Raw genomic sequence first — 20115 nt, forward strand, 5'->3', positions numbered from 1 at the left:
GACTGGATGCTTCTGTAAATGGGTCAGAAGTTAAAAACTTTACAGATATGCACAAGGTCAGAGTTACAGATGTCTAACCAAGGATATTAACACAAAGCAACCCAAAAAAACCATGCCAATTCTTTGCTTGACAGGTCTGGCTGATAAAGACCTGTGTCTCACAGCTTGTCTCACCTGGCACTGTGCCTCCAGCCTCTGGTCACAGTCTTACACCAGAAACCTTGAAACCTTGCCTTGCCATAGTAAACAGCTCTGTCCTTATCATTTATCCAAGGGATGTGCTATGGCCAATGAGATGTAACTCTTGTAACTTTTTTTCTTATTGCCTCAAGCCTCCTGTAAAAAGCGTGTTTAAGTTAGGTGAACAAAGAAGCAGGGGAGAATTGAAACAGAGAATTGAAACAAAGGAGAACTAGAAAGAATGAGAACTTAGAAGAAAATTAGAGGACAGAAAAATGAAGAACATGACCCAAACAGCACATTTGTAAATTTATTCCATACCCCTCAGGTAGAAAGCCCTTAAGTTGAGTTTTGCTATGCTGTGGATCTTTTCTTTGAACCCTGGGAGTAGCCTTGAGAGCTGGTCTCTCAGGCTACTAATACTAGATGCCTCTGACAAGGTCTGTAAATCCCACTGGGCAAGAATAAGACCCCTACTGCAAGTTTTGAGCCAAATATGAAGCAAGCTTTACTAAATACTGGCTAGAATGATGGGCACTGGACAGGTCCATACCCAGAATTCCCAGCGAATGGTCACTAGGTACATTAGTCTGGTGCTTATAAAGGTAAAACCCACAAGGCTATGTATTTTCTGCCTTCATCCAATCAGGGGCAAGCAAGCATCCTGACATACTTCCTGCCTATGTACCTGCCTCCATGTGATCAAGCACACCCAGTGCAGCTGGGGCAACCAACCTTGTTTACAGAAGTGAAAACACATGGCTTGTTATCTCACATGAACAACACCCCCCAGCACTGCTGGAAGTTACCTGTCATTGGGCAAGTGGGGCTTACAAGTTAGAGGCAGTTTTCTTTTATGGATCTCTTAAGCACAGTAACTAAAACTTAACACGTAACTTTAGCCATAGTCCAGACTGGACTGAAACTACCTGTGTAACCAAGGATGACCTTGAATTCTTGGTCCTTCTGCTTCCATCTCCCAAATGCTGCATGATAGGAATGTGTGCCACCCCCATTTACCCTGTTCATTTACCCAGGGATCAAACCAGAAGGTCAGAGGTGCTAGTAAAACACTCTACAGACTTAGTCACATCCTCCACCCTGTTTGTCTATTTTTAAAATTATCATTTATTTTATTAGTGTTTGCCTGCATGTACGCCTGTGCATCACATGTGTGCAGTGCCCTGGGAGTCCAGAGAAGAGTGATGGGTACCCTAGCACTGGGGTCACAAATGGTTGTGAGCTGCTCCATGGGTGCCAGGTCCTCTGGAAGAGCAGCCAAAGTTCTTAACTGCTGAGCCGTTTCCTCTACCCTCCCACTGGATCCTTTAGAAAAGGATGACTTTTTATATCTTTGTTGTCTCCTAATCTGGGGCTCCAAGATCTCTGGGCAGCACCCCTCCTGCCCCAGGTAAAGCATTCCCAGCAAGTGATCAGTCATATGGCCCATTTATTTACTTTTGTGAGCTCTGGGTCACCTGCATAGGAGACCTGTCCGTGTCTGAAAAGAGCCTCATGTTCATACACCTTCATCAAGTGAGCTGGGTGCTTTCAGAGATAGCATAAGCCTTCAGACTGAGCCTGCTGGAAAAACACCAGAAGACAGGCAAACTGCACACATGCTAAGTGGAAAAAAACCCCTCTGCAGCCCTTGGAGGTGGCATAGGACTTTAGACAGCCCAGGGCCCTGCTGGATGCAAATTGGAAACTTGGGCTGAGAGACCCCTGCTGGCACAGGTCTGAGTCAGTCTCACAGCTGGGGTGACATCTTGTCTGTAGGCCTGGGCAAAACTGCCCTGGAGAGGAAGCACGGGCTATGCTTAGAGGACCTGTGAGGACCAAAGTTATGTGTTAAGTTTTAGTTACTGTGCCTAAGAGATCCATAAAACAAAACCGCCTCTAACTTGTAAGCCCCACTTGCCCAATGACAGGTAACTTCCAGCAGTTACCTGTTAACTCAGTTCATGTGAGATAACAAGCCAGGTGTTTTCACTTCTGCAAACAAGGTTGGTTGCCCCAGCTGCACTGGGTGTGCTTGATCACACGGAGGCAGGTACATAGGCAGGAAGTATGTCAGGATGCTTGCTTGCCCCTGATTGGATGAAGGCAGAAAATACATAGCCTTGTGGGTTTTACCTTTATAAGCACCAGACTAATGTACCTAGTGACCATTCTCTGGGAATTCTGGGTATAGACCTGTCCAGTGTCCATCATTCTGGCCAGTATTTAATAAAGCTTGCTTCAAATTTGACTCAAAACTTGTGGTAGTGGTCGCATTCTCACGCTGTGGGATTAACCCTGTCTCAGATAGATAACAGAGAGTCTGAAGAAAGGATTGACAGGATACGAAAGGCTCCTGAATGTGGATGTTTTAAAAAGTACAACTTTAACCATGAATGGAAAGTTTCACACTAAAACTATAGCGGGTGTCTCCATGGTGCTGTGCTATAACTGCAGAATGAGAGCACACTGGGAGACTTCTCTGGGAGACACCCATCCTTTGCTGGGAGTGGGGCAGAAGTCACCCATGAATGTTGAAAGTCACAAATGCACCTGGCCTTCAAGGTTCCCATCATTTAAAAGTGTGTCTGGATCTGTGTATCTGGTCCCAGTGGAGTATTCCACTCCTAATTTTTCCCTGCCTCATTTTGCCCTGGGCCTCATCTTGTTCTTTGAGTTCTACAATTGGAGCTTACTCAGTCTCAATATCTCACTTCCCATGCTATGCTCAAAATTCAGTGGCTGTAAGACAATACCCAAGTTGGGTAATTTAAAAAGTATACTTGCCCCACAGTTTTGGAGACAGGGATATCAGAGGGCATGACATCCACAGGTGCTAGCCTTGCTGTGTCATACCATGTGGCAAGACTGAGCAAGCTAGCAAAAGGCAAGAGAGCTTTTCTAACAAAGCCACACCTGTGGCAACCAAGTCTCCATTAATCCCTGAGTGATTAAACCTCATGTAAACCAGAACCCTCAGGACCCATTCCATCCGGAAGGCCCATTTTCCTGCTGCACTGGGGACTAAACTTCCAGCTCACAGACTTGGGGAACAAATGCTAACTTTGGTGTCTGAGCATCAAGGTCCCCAGCATTTGACTTGTGGGGTAGAGCCAACGCATGACCCTCAGGCAGCCTTACCCCACCCATCTGGGAGTTTCTAGTGGAGCATGGGGTCCAATGACCCAGAGGGAACCAACCACAGGTGTGGGGGAGGGACTGGTTCTAGAAAGGGGCTTTTTTCGGTATGAGCTCATTGCCCTGAGGCCACAGTTGGGTGTGCCCTCTTCCAACCAAATGCAGAGTGATAGGATCCAACTCCTCCCTCCTAGCTCTGCATGTAAATCTGGGAGAGTTCGCACAGGGACTCTGCTTTCTCAATCTGGAGGTCTCAGTCAAACGCACGTCTCAGTGGGTGCTGCCAGGTCTCAGTGGGTGCTCTTACAATGTCCAACAGTTCCTGACCAGTACTGTCTGGCCCAAGGCAGTCCAGATCTGGTCCCTGGGCTGACCTAAAGTGCCACAAAACCCACATGAAGTAGAAGCTCTTCTCTGCATTCTAGATGTGACAACAAAGCCAGATTATGTGACAATCTGTTGTCACCCCTCAGGTCACATGTCGGCACCCAGGGAGCAGACAAGCTGAGGGCATGGCTCTGGGCCAGGCTCTACAGGTCACCTAGCTCCTTGGGCCTCACAGGTTGGGGAACTGAGCTCTGACAAGCCAGGGCTGCTTCAGGATGGCTGTCAGTGAAGGGCAGGGCTCCTGAAACAACAGTCCTGCAGCCTGTTAGCATCCAGACACTCCTGGCCCACCCCTGGAGACCTGGCATCACCTATGTGCGTGCTCAGTACCTGGGCCTGCTGTGTGGTCTCTGCGCACATGCGCTACACCCCTCTCTTTAAAAAGGGAACCCCATCTGCTCTCTTCCTTCCTCTTCCTCTTGTCTCTGTCTCTCTCTGTCGCTGTCTGTCTCTCTCCCTTCTCTTCCCCCAATAAAACTCCCCACATGAGTTCTGTATGCCTGGTGTGTCTGTCTCTCACCCACCACCGTGGGACCTCTTGGCTCCTACCTGCCAAAGGCTCCCTCGAGCCGTATCATAACACAGCCCCCCAACAAGATTCTGTACTGACACAGAGCCACAGTTTTGTTTCTGTTTTCCTCAACCTTCATTTTGAAGAGTTTCAAGCCCTCAAAAAAGGTTGCAGGTTGGGGAGAGATGTCCAGTGTGCACTGCTCTTGTTTCCCAGAAGCCACTCAGGTTACTCACAACTGCAACTCCAGCTCCAGGGAATCCAATGCCTCTGGCCTCTGCAGACACTTACACACACACACACACCACACACACCACACACACACACACACACACACACACACACACGCACGCACGCACGCACGCACGCACGCACGCACGCACGCGCACACACACACACACACACACACACACACACAGAGAGAGAGAGAGAGAGAGAGAGATAATAAATAATAATTTTGTGGAATATTTAACTAGGCAAAGATGTGTTAGATTTGTTTATGTTGCTTTTGTTTAACTATGTAAAGATGTGTTGCTTCACCTGCCTAAGAAACCTGATTGGTCTAATAAAAAGCTGACCAACCAACAGCTAGGCAGTAGTGGAATAGCCTGGGCTGGTGGACAGGGAGAGTAAGTAGCAGGAGGAATCTAGGCTGAGGAGGAGAGATGTCAGGGAGATGTCAGGAGCCAGTCAGACAGACAGACAGACAGACAGACAGAGAGGAAGCAGAACATACAGAATGAAAGGTAAAAAGCCCTTGAGGCAAAACATAGATGAAAAGAAACAGGTTAAATTAAGTTATAAGAGATAGTAGGACGAGCATAAGATAAAACCAAACATTCATAACTAATAACAAGTCTCCGTGTCATGATTTGGAAGCTGATTGGTGGCCTAAGAGAAAGCCTGCTATAAATAATAATAAATTTCTTTTAAAGAGATATTACAAGTTATTTAGCCCTTTTGATTTCTTTTTCCAAGTTACTCTGTATCCTGTAATATTGTAGTTGGCTACTGAACTATAGGTATGCCATCTCATGAAAGTATTTCTAAGAATACTTTAAGTGCTAAAACTATCTTGAGTAAAACTGTTCTCCGGTCACTTAGACCAGCCCTAAGTTCCTAAGGTAAGCTGGTCTAATTCCTATAGAATGTGACCCTGAGCTAAAGGTTAGCTGTCTGGCCATGTAAGTGTTATTTCTCAGCTTCGGTAAATAATACTTCCCTGTTGCAGATGTCCAGAGCTGTCTTTCTGTATATGTCACAATTACATTTTCTTTTTTTTGCCCTTAAAAACTAGAACAAACTGAAGGTCCAGGCTACTTTCCGCTGATCTGCGGGGACAGTCCCTCCACTGGCAGCCAACATCAACTCCATTCAACGTATTCATGCCTCTTGGGGTTTTCTCTTCAGGAACCCCACAACAATATCATGACTGTCTTCCACGTCCGTGCCTCTGTCCAGTTACATCTCCAGCTGGCCTGGCTGTTCCTCTAATGGAGACGCGACTGAATCAATATTGTGCCCTCCGTCAAAGGGCTTGAGTCTTGGGATACTCACTTGCATATGACAAAATACTGACTCAAATCCTGAAGCTAAAAGAGAATCTTATGACTCCTAAAGACTCCAGGAAGCTGTACTTTCAGGAATAGCTGGATCCAGGCACCTAAGCACGGCTCTTGGACTCTGCCCTTTCCTTCTCTCTGCTCCAATTTCTTTTGCAAAGGGCTCTGTCCCATTGACCCTAGAGACCAGCCTCACAAATGCCCCTCAGCTGGTCATGCAGCAGAGAGGCCCTGACAGAGAATTTCATCCACTGACTTCGATTAAGTCACCATCCCGAGCCAATCACAACAAGCAAGTCTCAACTGCTTTGATTGAGAGAGTGGCTCGCCCGGCGGGCGTTGGTGGCACATGCCTTTAATCCCAGCACTCGGGAGGCAGAGGCACTCGGATCTCTGTGAGTTCGAGGGCAGCCTGGTCTCCAGAGAGAGTGCCAGGATAGGCTCCAAAGCTACACAGAGAAACCCTGTCTCAAAAGAAAAAAAAAAAAGAAAGAAAAGAAAGAGTGGCTCATGTGCCCTGAGGTGGCTCTGCGCTTGAGTGGACAGTGCTCTTGCAGAAGATCCAAGTACAGTTCCCAGAACCCACACTGCTTGTCTCACAACATGTAAGTGCAGCTCCTTTCTGGCCTCTGCAGGAAAGGAAGGTGTGGGAAAGTGTAGCTGACATCACAATCTGCCGGCTTGTAGTTCATGTGAATCCACAGCGGGAAACGGAACGCCTGATGCAGGACATGCACAGACAAGTCCACAGTCACAGTGCCCTGGAGACAGCACCGAGGTCTCTCAGCCCTGTGGTCTTACCAGGCCCCTCTTTGAGGCCAGGCAGCTCCTCTGTGTCTTCACATATGAACTCAGCACCTTGTTCTGACATGGCCAGGAGCTGCTACCTCAGGCATGCAAGTTCATTAGGAGAGCTGTTTGGCAAAAGCCACACCTGCTCTTTTCTCCACCTCCAGAAATTTACCTCAGAGAAGGCAAAGATGTAATCATAGGTGGTGAAAATGTGAGTTATTCAAAAGACTGGAAGGGTGGAAGTCGTTCCAGGCTCCAGGAAAAGGCGGGCTGTCACATCCCATATCAGATGGAACATGGAACCTCCCTGAGAAATTTTAGCGCTGGAGAAATGGTCAGAGCACAGTGAGTTTGTGATCTGAAGAGAGGTATATGTTGTACTTTCTGCTCACTGAGGTGGGTCAATAGAGTGGCTGGCTGCCCCGCTCCAGGGGATTATTTATCCATCCCTTAGCTTGTCATCTATCCCTTAGCTGCACCTCTCTGAGGCAGATGCTCCTCAACTCACCCAAAGAAACAAGGTCCTCCCTCTCTGTTCCCTGTGATCTGAGTATCTGTGCACCCAGCCTACAGCAGTTTATGACGTCACTGACATTTATATCAGCCCTGCACTCGGACTGGGTTCTGAGATGGAAAGGGATGGGCACAGAGGATGGTTGCCACGTGTCCCTTCTGTAAAGTGTACCAGCAGTAAACTGTCCTAAGTCACAGTGTGTGTGTGTGTGTGTGTGTGTGTGTGTGAGAGAGAGAGAGAGAGAGAGAGAGAGAGAGGAAGAGAGAGAGAGAGAGAGAGAGAGAGAGAGAGAGAGAGATCTATGACATAGCAAGCACTGATACTCTCTTGAGTTGGGCTCATGGCACTACAAGAAAAGCTCCATGGGGGGAAAAAATCTAAGGGGCAGATGAAAAAATAGTATCAGACCAGGTGTAGTGGCACACACCTTTCATCCCAGAACTCAGGAGGCAGAGGCAGGTGGATCTCTGAGTTCAAAGTCAGACTGGTCTTCAGGTTGAGTTCCAGGACAGCCAGGGCTACAAAGTGAGACCCTGTCTTGAAAAAACAGAAATGAAACGAAATGTTCTCAGGGCTGGAAAGGTGGCTCAGCTGTCAAGGGTGTGTCCTGCTCTTTCGGTGGACAGGAGCTTAGACCAGCACTCACATCGGGTTTACAGATGCCTGAAGGCTGACTTCTGGGATCACTCTCTTCTGGCTTCCATGGGTACCTGCGCACATGCATGGCATACACACACGAAGGAGATAAAATAAAATTAATATTTTTTTTAAAAAGAATGCTCTCAGAGAAAAGAGCTAAAGGACAGTGCACTGGGCGTCAGCAAGACTTATATCCCTGTTTGTGTGGATTCTATTTTCTTCCTGCATGCTATTCTGGTATTTACAGACAGACTGCTGCACCTTGTGCTGGGTACTAATAAACAGAACTGAACATCTGCTGTAAAATTGTCCCAGAGTCCAAGAGAAGCTGGGAGAAATTTCTCAATTATTATTGTTCCTGCTGTTAAATCTCTAATAGACATTGATCGTTCATATGACTCATAGACAAAGTATAAAAAAGTGTAATAGAGGTTTCTTTCCGGCACCTTCCACTCAGTTTGCCACTTTATATCCATTGACAGCAGCACCAATTCTTTTGTTGTTGCTTTGTTTGTTTGTTTGTTAAGACTTTTTGTTGTTATTGGGTCTCACTTTGTAGGCTGCCAGTCCTAAAACTCTAAATAGAGCAGGCTAGCCTTGAACTCACAGAGCTCTGCTAAGTGAGCTCTGCCTCCTGAGTGCCTACCAGGACTTATTATATATTTTTTTTTCTAGGAGAGGACTTCAGATTCCCTGGAACAGGAGTTATAGATGGTTGAGAGCTGTCTCCCACGGATGCTGGGAAGTGAACTCCAGTCCTCTGCAAGAGTAGCAAGTTCTCTTTCCCATCCTCACCTCTGGTTCTTAATTGCCTCTTTTTGTTTACGTGAGAGAACAGGCAGAGTTCTCTGCTTCTCCACTATAGATCCCAATTCTTTGGATGGCTGAGAATAGTCCGCTATCCAGAAAGACAGTGATTTAAGTCACCAGCCTGTCTGCAGTGAGTCTGTGGCTTACATGGACTGAGTCTGTCTGAAGAATTCTCAGAAGCAAGGTTATTGAGCTGAAGGCTTGATGCATCTGTAATTTTGATAGATTTTCCCAAATTGCCCTTTGGGAGAGGTTATACCAATTGGCATCTGTGCCAGCGAGGCAGGGAGTATCCGTCCCCACAGTACTGCCCACAGAATGCGATAATTGAATTTGGGATTAGAAGAGTGGCAATTTCCATGGCAGGGTCCATGGCAGGCAATTTCCGGGTCAGGGGCTGTTCCTCTTCCGAGCCAACTGCTCAGGCAAACTGACCTGTCTCCACCCTGCCCTGAGCTCTGGACTCAAGGACAAGTCCTGGCCATGTCAGGGGAGAGCAAAGACTAGAACACAGAAGCTCACGCTGATGTAGCACCTTCCCTCAGAACAGATGACACCCCTCCTCACGTGCTAAGGGTGCAATCTGTGGTCCCTCCTGATTGGGGGAGGAAGGAAAAGGGAGGCTTTGGGGTACACATGCTAGTCCTGGCCCCTCATCTCTCCACACTGGATGGTCCTCTTTCCCAGCCCTGTTGTGTAGTTATTGTAGATTTATAGGGAAACTGGACACTGAGGATATTGTTAAAACCTTGAATCTATCCCTCTTGTTTCTCTCAATGCCCTCCCTGCTTGTTGCCTTGAGAGCTACCTCCCACACAGAAGTTCCCTCAGTGATCCCCTGTGACCTCCTTGGACCAAGCCTTAATCCCATCCTCTTACCACCTACCACAGAAACATTACGACACCCCAGGCCACACCAGGTCAGACAGTACCCAAACCCAGGTACCTGAGCCAACTAGAGGCAAATCAATTTCACTTCCCTTTCCTAGGTCTCAGATATTGGAGAGCTGGCTGGCTTTTCAGATGGCCTCTGAGCCTAAGTCAGGGTCAACTGGTGGCCATCCATCATGTGCCCTCCCCCTAGGCCCCGTGGCCCTTATCTAAGTCCTAACTTGAGGCCAGACCAGGCTAGTTGCATCTAAATAAGGAAGAGATGTCATGGAGTCTCAGTTTACCCTCTGTATATAGGCCTGGGCTCTGCTCATACACAAAGAACAAAGCAATGTCTGCAGAACTTGGAGCCAGTAACTCAGGCCAGGCTTGCAGCCTCAAGCCATTGCATCCCCATGGAGTCAGGACCCCAGTTCCCCGAGTCTTCCCCTTGTGTACCCAGACAGCTGTGTTGACCACTCTTTCCTTCCTTGTCCCCTGGGCCATTGTGATGGAAGAGGACTTGATGGCCTCTTAGTCCCCACTGGTCACCGCCCTACTCTACTGGCCACCAGCACTTTCTAAGGGGTCCAACACCAAGAAGCAGGAGGCAGGAGACCCAAGCCTGCCTGCTTCCATCTCCGTGTTGTTCAAGGCCAGCACTAGTGGCAAGGACCACAGATTTTCCTATCTCATGGACCAATGCCAATGGAGAGTACATGGGGCCCAGGTAGTCTCAGGGTATCTCAAGGCTCCCACGGGTGCTGGGGGCCAGTCTGGAGTCATGGGGCAATAATACCATCTGCAACTGTCCTCTCTTGGTGGCCTTTAAAGCATGGGGGTCGGGGCAACAGAGGGGCAGGCATTGTTGCCCCATGGGAGATGCGAAGCTAGTTATCTTAGACAACACACTGGTGACAATGTACTGACTGGTTTTGAGTGTCAACTTGACACAAGCTAGAGTCATCAGGGTGGAAGGAGTCTCAGCTGAGGAAATGACTCCATGATTTCCAGCTGTCAGGCTTTTTCTCAAATAATGATCCGTGGGGGAGGAGCCAGCCCATGGTGGGTGGTGCCATCCCTGGGATGATAGTTCTGGATTCTGGAAGAAAACAGGCTGAGCAAGTCATGTGAAGCAAGATAGTGATTAGCTCCCTCCAGGCCTCTGCATCAGCTCCTGCTTCCAGGTTCCTGCCCTGTTTGAATTCCTGTCCTGACTTCCTTTTGGTGATGAAGAGCAATGTGGAAGTGTAAGCCAAATAGACCCTTTCCTCCCCAACTTGCTTTTTGGTCATGGTGTTTTGCACAGCAACGGAAACCCTAACTAGACAGACAGCCTTGGCGATGCCGAAGTGTGAGCTCAGGGCCTGGGGAGACGGCTGAGGGTGCTGCCCTGAAAGAGGTACAGAGCTACTCATTGTTCAATTACCACAAGAAGCTGTCTGGTTACGAAGCCCAGGCCATCTCATAGCTGTGTCCCCGAGACTGACCACTCTGGAACAGAGTGACCCAGACTTGTACTCATGCCTCCTACCAGTAGGGAGGCTTCACCCTCCACAATGGGAAGAACCCCCCACCCCATCTGCAAGGCAGATGGGACCAGCTGAGAGACAGAAGACAGAGCAGGGAGGGGAAGGACCGGAGCAGCGTAAGTGACAAACTGAGATACACCGGGGGACAAGCCCAGATGCCAGCAACTTCTCTCATCTCCTACTGTCACCTGTGAGCCTGCTACACTATTACAACACGCTCTCTTCATGGCCTCGGTCCCCAGGACTAGTCTTCACAGGCTTCCCTTTGCCCTGGGAGGGTCATGCCAGCGATGAGGCAAAACCCAGCAAAGCTGCTGAAAGCTGGTATCTTGGGTGGGCCTGCAGAAGGGCAGGCTGCAGCATGGGGCTTCATTCCTTTTTAGGTTCTGGTCCCCCCCCCCCCGCAGTGCTCACGTATGCCTATGTGCTCTGCCACTGAGCCCCCCACCCCAGGCTGTTACTCAGTGCAATACATTCATACTCCAAGGCACACTCTCAAACTTTGGAGTTCTCAGAACCTGCCCATGTTGGGCTGAGGAGACAGGTCCGTGGGTAAAAAAACCTTCTGTGAGAGTAGGAGGGCCTGAGTTGGAAACCCCGGGAGCATATAAAAGCTGGGTATTGAAGTGTATATGGCATCCAAGCACCCATGCCTGGAAATGTCAGGCAAAACCAGGAGAATCCCTGAAGTGCCAGGGCTAGCTAGCCTGAAGTAACAGCACAGCAGCAAAACAGCCAAGCAAGCAAAACTGCCTGCTTCACACAAAGCAGAAGGGGAGGACCACCACCCAAGGCTGACCTCTGACCTCCACAAGCATGCCATGGCACACATACCTACCCCCAACACACACACACACACACACACACACACACACACACACACGCGCGCGCGCGCGCACGCACGCACGCACGCACACGCACGCACACAGAATGTGCCTGTGTCATGTGAGCATGGTTCAGGAGTCCAGCCTCTAGCATAGCAGTTGTCAACCTGTGGGTCATGACCTTTTGGGGATTGAACGACCCTTTCACAGGAGTTACCTAAGACCATCAGAAAAACATGATTTATAACAGTAGCAAAATTACAGTTATGAGGTAGCAATGAAATAATTTATGCTGGGGGGGGATCCCCATAATAAGAGGAATTTTTTGTATTAAAAGGTCACAGCATTAGGAAGGTTAAGCCCCTCCCAGACCCTAACACACAGCTGCCCAGATGATCTTCCTGTGTGACTAACCCACATCACAGTCCAGGGAAGGGCCCTGTCACGGATGCCCTGTCAGCCCCTGGCTGCAGCCTTGAACACTGCGGGGAACAGGCTTTAGCTGGGCAGAGGGACGTGTCTGGAAATCAGTCAGAAATGCTGACCATTGTCCTGGGGTTTGCCAGAAGTCCAGTGTGGCCAGGAAGTGAGCCAACATGCTCTCACGTTAAACAAGTCTTTTTAGCATTGTGACACAATTCAGACATCATAAAATATACCTGACAGTGAGGGCTTGCTATGTAGGCCAGGCTGGTCTCTAAATGAAAATCCTCTTGTCCCAGTCTTCCAATCCCTGGGATTACAGACACGCACCATCACACCTGGCAGGCTGTGTCTTTTCAGAAAAAGTAATTCACTGGGTTATATGACATTCACAAGGTTGAGCAACCATCACCACTGTTTAAGACCAAAGCATGTCATCACCCCAAAAGACCCTGTAGTCAACAGGTATCCCCCCACCCCAACTCTGACAGCCACTATCCTACTTCCTTAATGGGACACCTAGTTTAGGACATTTGTGTAAATAGACCACACAATATAGTTTTTTGTGTCTAGTTTCTGTTAGGTTCCAGACCTGGCACAAATGGTTAACTGAGGTATCCATTAACATATCAAGCAGACACTGGTTGCCAGGTTTTCCCAGCGTCCCTCAGCCCCTGCCTCTTACAGGATATCGCTGGCACACCCTGCCCACCCCTTACTCTAAACTTCTCCAGTCCAGGAGCTGGGCTGCCCTTCCCTATATAATCCAGCCATTTTGGTTACTTGGCCCTTTTTTTTCTATCCTTCCTTAGCTCCTCTCCCCACTCTCCTCACATGGCCAAGCTCAGGGTCATATTCACTCTGGACTCTCCCAGCTGTCTCTGCCTGTGGCTATGCTCTCCTTTTTTATCTTCAATAAACCTTCTCCTCCACCTAGGAGCAGTCATTTCCTTCCCTTTTTATTTCTGTTTTTCATTCAGTGTCTTTCAGCTCACATGGTTTCAAGACATCCATGTTCCGTAGTAAAACATCAGAACATCGGTACATTTCACGGCCGAATAATTTTTTTTAAGATTTTATTTATTTATTATGTATACAACATTCTGCTTCCATGTATATCTGCACACCAGAAGAGGGCACCAGATCTCATAATGGATGTTTGTGAGCCACCATGTGGTTGCTGGGAATTGAACTCAGGACCTCTGGAAGAGCAGTCAGTGCTCTTAACCTCTGAGCCATCTCTCCAGCCCCCAGCACTGAGTTTTTATTCACCTTTGTTTGTTTGCTTGTTTTGAGACAGGGTTTCTCTGTGTAACAGTCCTAGCTGTCCTGGAACTGCCTTTGTAGACCAGGCTGGCCTCGAACTCACAGAGATCCGCTTGCCTCTGTGTTCCGGGAAATGGGATTAAAGGCAAGTGCCACCACTGCCTGGCTTTATTTACTTATGTTTTTATTCTGGCCATTCTGCCATCTGTGAAGTGGTAGCATTGTGGTTTTGTGTTTTTTTGTTCGGTGATACCCAGCTTCTGCCTCAACACACCCAAAGCTGATTCAATTCGCATATCTTCATTTTTATTCAGATCCATTTTTATTCAGATCCTCTCTGTTCACAAGGGGGTTTGGTTTTTGAGGTGTGTGTGTGTGTGTGTGTGTGTGTGTGTGTGTGTATGAATGAGTCTGTGTGTGTGTGTGTGTGTGTGTATGCATGAGTCTGTGTGTGTGTGTGTGTGTGTGTGCATGTGAATGTATTATGTGTGTGTGCCCATGCACAAACGTATGTCTCATTAGTTTAGATACCATCAACTTATTATAAGAGGGTGGCATGGAAGTTATTTACATGATGAGAGATTTCAGAATGTCAGCAGAATGAGCAGCTTTCCATGATGCCATTTCAACAGTGACCTCTGTCTACATACTGTCCAACAATGTTCCCAGCTCTAAATGAGAATCAACCCTTGTAGAGCCAGCTCAGCAGGGAATGGTGCTTGCTGCCAAACCTAAAGACCTGAGTTTGATCCCCAGGACCCATAGAGTGGAAGGAGTGAATTGTCTTCTGACAGTCACATGTGGACCAAGTAGCATGCAATGTGTCCTACCCCCCAAAAAAGAAATGTCATTAGTGCCTCTCTGTTCTGGAGGAACTTTGTCTCCAGCTCTCACAGTATCTATCAGGTTAGCTTGCTCCACCGTTTCTTTGAGGCTGATCCACCATTACAATGTTGCTAGTGATACTTTCCTGAGGATTTTTCTGAAATCACAAAGCCAGCTTGGCCACAATTTCTGCCCCACTCTTTTCAAACAATACTCTGTCAGTTAGCAAAGAAACTTTGTAATCGCTCAGTGTCGCCCCTCAACTCTGCTGCCCCACCCCTGCTCGGAGACACCTGCAGTTCAGAAGTCCAAGTTTCCTGAGTTCCTTGTAAACCTTGCTATGAATAGCTTATCAGATATTAGATTTGCAAATAGTGCTACCCTTCCGCGGGTTTCTTTTTCAGACATTTTGAATTTTGAAGGAGTCCAGTTTATTTCTCCCGTATCTCCACCCCTTTGATTGCTTGTGCTTAATAAGCCTTTGGCCTAATTTCTCCGACCCCTTTGCCCTCCCTCCTTTTCAACCTTAGGCTAAGACGCCCGCGAGTCCTCAGAGCTCGATGCGCCGCGACCCCTGCCGGCAGCTACGGGTATCGCAGACCGTGCTGTCCCATCCTTGGAGGTGGGGCCTGGCTTCCTGCCCCAGCCTATTATAGGGCTGCCTAACTCAAGGGCATTCAGGTTAGGACTTGACAGTGTGTCCTCTCTGCTCCCAGATGGGAAAGAAAAGAAGCAGCGTGACCTCTATATGACGCCCCCAGCCACCCCAGGCCATTTCACATATCATGTTCCCCTTCTACAGAGGAAGTTCCAGAAAGTCACATGCCTAACTAAGGTCCCAGAAGTATTAAATAGACTGAGAGGTTCATTCATTTATCCACTCAAAAGACATCTGTGAGGATGCACACAGACTGACCTCTACTTAGGAAAAAAAGACAGACTGCCCTAATTGGCTCCTGGGCTGAGTCAAATAGTCCAAGTCAGTGCCTGAGGCCCTCACCCTGACATGTGGATCAGGGTTTGAAGAAGCAAGGGAGGAAAGATGGCAGTCACCCTTCTACAGCAGCCAGCTGGGAACTGAAGGGTAAGGAATCTAGAAAAGGGGACTGTGAGCCTCCTGGTCCCATCCCAGTGAGCAGGACCTGCAGGGGCCACCCAGGTAGCCATGTAACCAGACAGAGGCACTCAGGAAGGATGCAAACTTCAGGGGTGTGAGAAAGGCCTTCCCTTCATCCGTGCACATGGAAAGAACATTTCCCTGTGTGTTTTATTCACACATTTGCACAGAGAGACTCTGGGAAGAAACAGACCTGAATACAAAAATAAGAGTGCTTGCCTAGGGAGGTGGGGGCTGAGCAGGTGGAGTCATTTTAGAATCTGAACAGTCACTTGACGTGGCTATTCCAAAAATGAAATTGAATCAGAGGATGCTGTACACATCCTGCGACTGGTGACAGACACCTCTCAGTGTGAACACTGAAAACCATTAAAACGGATGCTCTGCGTGGGTGGACTGTGTGCCATGGGAATTCTACTGCAACCTGGCTATTAGAGAAAAAGGAAGCAGTGTGAGCACGAAGTCAGTGTTAGAACACCTGCTTAACCCCCTCCCAGGGCCCGGTGTGCCTTGGCAACAGGGCATCTGCCCAGGACACACAGCTCCCCAGGGGGAACTGGGGTGTAGTTCAGTGGTAGAGCCCCTGCCTAGAATCACCCAGTGAGGGGCTTGGGGTATAGTTCAACAGTACAGTGCTTGCCTAGTGTGCAGCACTGGGTGCCCAAAACTGTAAGAAGAAAAAAGAAGGAAGAAAAGGAGGTAAGGAAGGAAGGGGGAGGGGAACTCCTTTGGGCTGAGTGTTGTTTAATGGGGCAGTTATGGCAGATGGCATGAGCGATGGATCTCCATGGTGTGATGGCGACAGAGACCTGGGGAAGGATGGACCATGTTGGCCCTAGGCAGACGAGGGCTCTCAAGCATCAGTCAGTGCCGGAGCCCCTGGAGACCACTGCTGAGCACACACTGGACTTTCCAGATCCTAAGTTCTGGTGCAAAACACATTTTGAACATACTGCCAGTGATGGTATCCCCGGGCCTATTTTGTGACCCACTGCCCTCCACAGCCTCTGGTAGCAACGGGGACATCAGGATCATTGTGACCATTTCACAATATACTACTCAATTTCATGCTGTATAATTACACCATAACAATATGCATGTAAGATGTAAGCTTCAGAAGTTACTAGAACCTGTTAAAAACAGGTCGATGCCATAGAGACAACTCAATGGCTTTCCCTCATCTTGATTCTTCCCGAGACACAGAAAACCTAAACTTTAGTTGCAAACATGACTGTAATAGAAACTACATCTCCCAAATTCCCCTGAAGCTGGATAGAACCACCAGGGGGACAGTCTGGCCATTGGATGTAAATAAAGTCAGCTAGAAAGTTCCAAGAAGCTCCAAGAGTGGGAGTGTGCCCTTCTTTCTCTCATTCCTTCCTGCTGGCTGGGATGAAAGCTTGATGGCTGGAACAGAAGCAGCAGCTATGTGGGGGGCAGGAGGTGGGGCTTTACATTGAGACTAACTAGCCAAGCAGGAAAACAAGAGGAGAGTGGGTTCATGAGGATGTGGAGTCCCCACCCAGGCCAGTTCTGAACCTAAGCCTGGCTTTTATGCTGGGGAAGAAATGCCTGTCATATTAAGAACCAGTGCTTCAGCTCTGTGGGACCTACAGTGACACCTGGCCCCAAATGACAAAGTATATGCAGTACAGTGTATTCCTGGGTTGGGGCTTGTCTATTGCACAAGCTGAGCATCTGGCCAGATCACACAGCTATGACCAGAGCTGGGGAGAGTTGAATCTGGGCTGCATCTCTGGGACTCCTGGGAGCCTAGGAAACAAAGTGACAAGGAAACATAAGATCCTACATGGCCCCAGCTGCAGCCCAGGCCTTGTGAGGTTATGGGTTATGGATCTTCAGAGGCCACGCTGCCCACACAATGACTGTCTCAGCGGGCACAGGGCATCACCTAGCAAGATGCCATGTGTCAGCCACACGCCTTTCTGACCACAGAGTCTGCCAATTGCATTTGTTTTTCCTCTGGGTGATGTGAGCACCAGCCCTCTTTTCCTGGCCATCTGCTGTTTGGGTGGCAGGCGAGCCCTCTGGGTGCCAACAGAATGGCAGCCAGTGACGGGAACAGCTCCACAGGAAAATGCCTGTGTGTGGGATGCCCAATGTTGGACTGCAGCCTCCAGGGTAGACAGAGTGCCAGGCGTGGGGATTGGAGCCCCCAGCCCACCAGCCAAGGTCTGAGCCTTAGTCTTGGACTCTCAGAGTGAGTTCTTTGTAAAACTAGATTTATGCCAACCAGGAATTGGGAGACATTTGGCGGGGAGAGCACAGAGCCACAACCTGATGCCAACCCAGGCCAACACCAACAACCTTCATACCAAAGCCCATGGCTTCTAAGCAGGTGTACAGGCTCTGGAAGGGTGCATTCCCAGTCACTCTGAGATTCAGGGAGTAACCCGCTCAATGTCACCTCTGCCCTCATTGAAATAGCATGTCTTGTCTACCCATGTTCATGACAGAGTCAGGAAATGCGTACAACTCACGGGCCTATCAGCAGATGACAAGGTGAGCAACATGTCTATCCATGTGACAGAATGCTATTCAGTCCTGAAAGAGAAGGAAGCTCCAGCATCCACTGTAACATGGATGGCTGTGAAGACACTATGGGGGTTGGGGAGAATAAGTCAGCTCCAGGAGGACCACACTGATGTGAAACCTAGAGTTAGTTGTCAGAGCCTGGGAAATAGAAAGTGGATTGGGGCTGATGCCGGCTTCTGATTACTGGAAAGATGAAAGGGTCTAGAGACTGGCTTCACAAAAATGGTTAAAACGGAAAAAAAAAAAAACACTGATAAGTGGTAGGTGCACCCCACATGGAGCCTCCCTGAGGCCACTCAGAGGGACAGGCAGGCTGAGGAGGTGTCTACCATGGTTCCAGCTAGGAAGGCGCTGTGCATCACTGAGCATGGAAGACCTGGGAAAGGGCCCAGCCTGACATTCTGCAGCACCCCAGCGCCCTCTGCTGGTCAGACCTGGCAAAGCGCTCAGCGGGAAGGAACTGTGGTACCCAGGAGCCTCTGGGAGGGACTTGGCCCAGCAGGACTGGAACTGAGCCGGCTGCAGGGAAAAGAGGCAGGGAAAAGAGGCCTCTGGAAACTGCAACTATGAAATGTGGTTAACTGGACTTCATAAAATTCAAGCCTCAGGTTATCAAAAGCCACCATTAAGAAAATGAGAGAAGGGAAGTAGGCAGGCTGCCTGTCTCAGCTTCTAGGGAAAGGAGGGTGGGATGGTAAGGTACAGAACTGGAAAAAGACACATCAATAATGTAAATGCTTGGGGGGAGAGAGGGAAACACCAACACGAAAAAGATGGAAAACCAAGTTTTTAGACTTAGGCACCACAAAGACATGTGAAAGTTAGGCCCACAGCAAACACCTGCAATTCCAGCTACTCCAAAGAAGGCTCAGGAAGGTCACGAGAGACCCGGAAAACCTGGTAACAGCTGCCTCAAAATGGGAGGAGAGGTGCTGGGGTTACAGCTCAGTGATACAGCCCCTCTCCTAGCATGTATGAGACCTGGGTCCAAGCCCTAGTACCAAAAAAGGAGGACGGGGGTGGGGGGTGGGGGGGAAGGAGGAAGAAAAAACGGAGAAAAATTAGGAGTAAAGAAAGAAGAGGAAGAGAGATGCAGCAGCTCTAAGAGCAGCTAATGGGGCTGAGAGATGACTCTTCCAGAGGATCCAGGTTCAATCCCCAGCACCTACATGTCAGCTTGCAACCATCTATAACTCCAGTTCTAGGGGATCCAACACCCTCTCATGGGTTCTGTAGGTAGCAATGCACATGTTGTAAAGACTTGCAGACAGACAAAACACCCATATGTATTAAAACAACCAAATGAACAAAAAGACACCCCATCAGGGAATTGCTGACTGACACTCACCACATTCTAAGGAGATGTCAATGCCATGCAGAGCAATGGGGACACTTCCTGGAGGCTTTTTACAGTGGTGTAGCAACTTTGGAAAGCGGCCTGAAAGTTATTTACAAAACTAAAGACATGTTTCCTATTTAGCCAAAAAATGTTAACCCATTTACCCAAGAGAAATAGAAACCTATGTGGTGTGACTTTAGACAGTGGAGGAAGTGCCAAAAGGGGTAGGCCTTAAGGTGTGATAGCCAGGCCTCACTTGCTGCCCATCCTCTGCGTGTGGCCATGCTGCCCAGCCATGATGGAGTGCATACTTCAGCTGTAAGCTTAAATTAGCCCTCCCTCTCTTGAGTTGCTTGTCAGATACTAATACATTGTTTGCATAGGCATTTACACATAGGTGTCTTAAAACACGCTGTTGGGTCTGGGGTGTGGCTCTGCTGGCTGAGTGGCTACACGCATGATAATCTGAGTTTGTACATGCATGATAACCTGAGTTTGTACACATGACAACCTGAGTTTGGTTCCCAGCATGCATGTAAAAAGCTGGCCATCAGGCTGGAGAGATGGCTCAGCAGTTAAGAGCACTGACTGTTCTTCCAGAGGTCCTGAGTTCAATTCCTGGCAACCACATGGTGGCTCAAATCCACCCTGATTGAGATCTGGTGCCCTCTGCTGGCATACAGGCAGAAGACTGCATACATAACAAATAAATAAAATCTTAAAAAAAAAAAAAAAAGCTGGCCATCGTGGCACACACTCTTGCTCACATGGAGGTCTGAGCAAGAATGGCAGCCATCTACCAGGAAGTCGCTGGAGCCCAGGTTCCTTCC

Source organism: Cricetulus griseus, chromosome 3 (assembly GCF_003668045.3).
Source record: "Cricetulus griseus strain 17A/GY chromosome 3, alternate assembly CriGri-PICRH-1.0, whole genome shotgun sequence".
NCBI classification, from domain to species: Eukaryota; Metazoa; Chordata; class Mammalia; order Rodentia; family Cricetidae; genus Cricetulus; species Cricetulus griseus.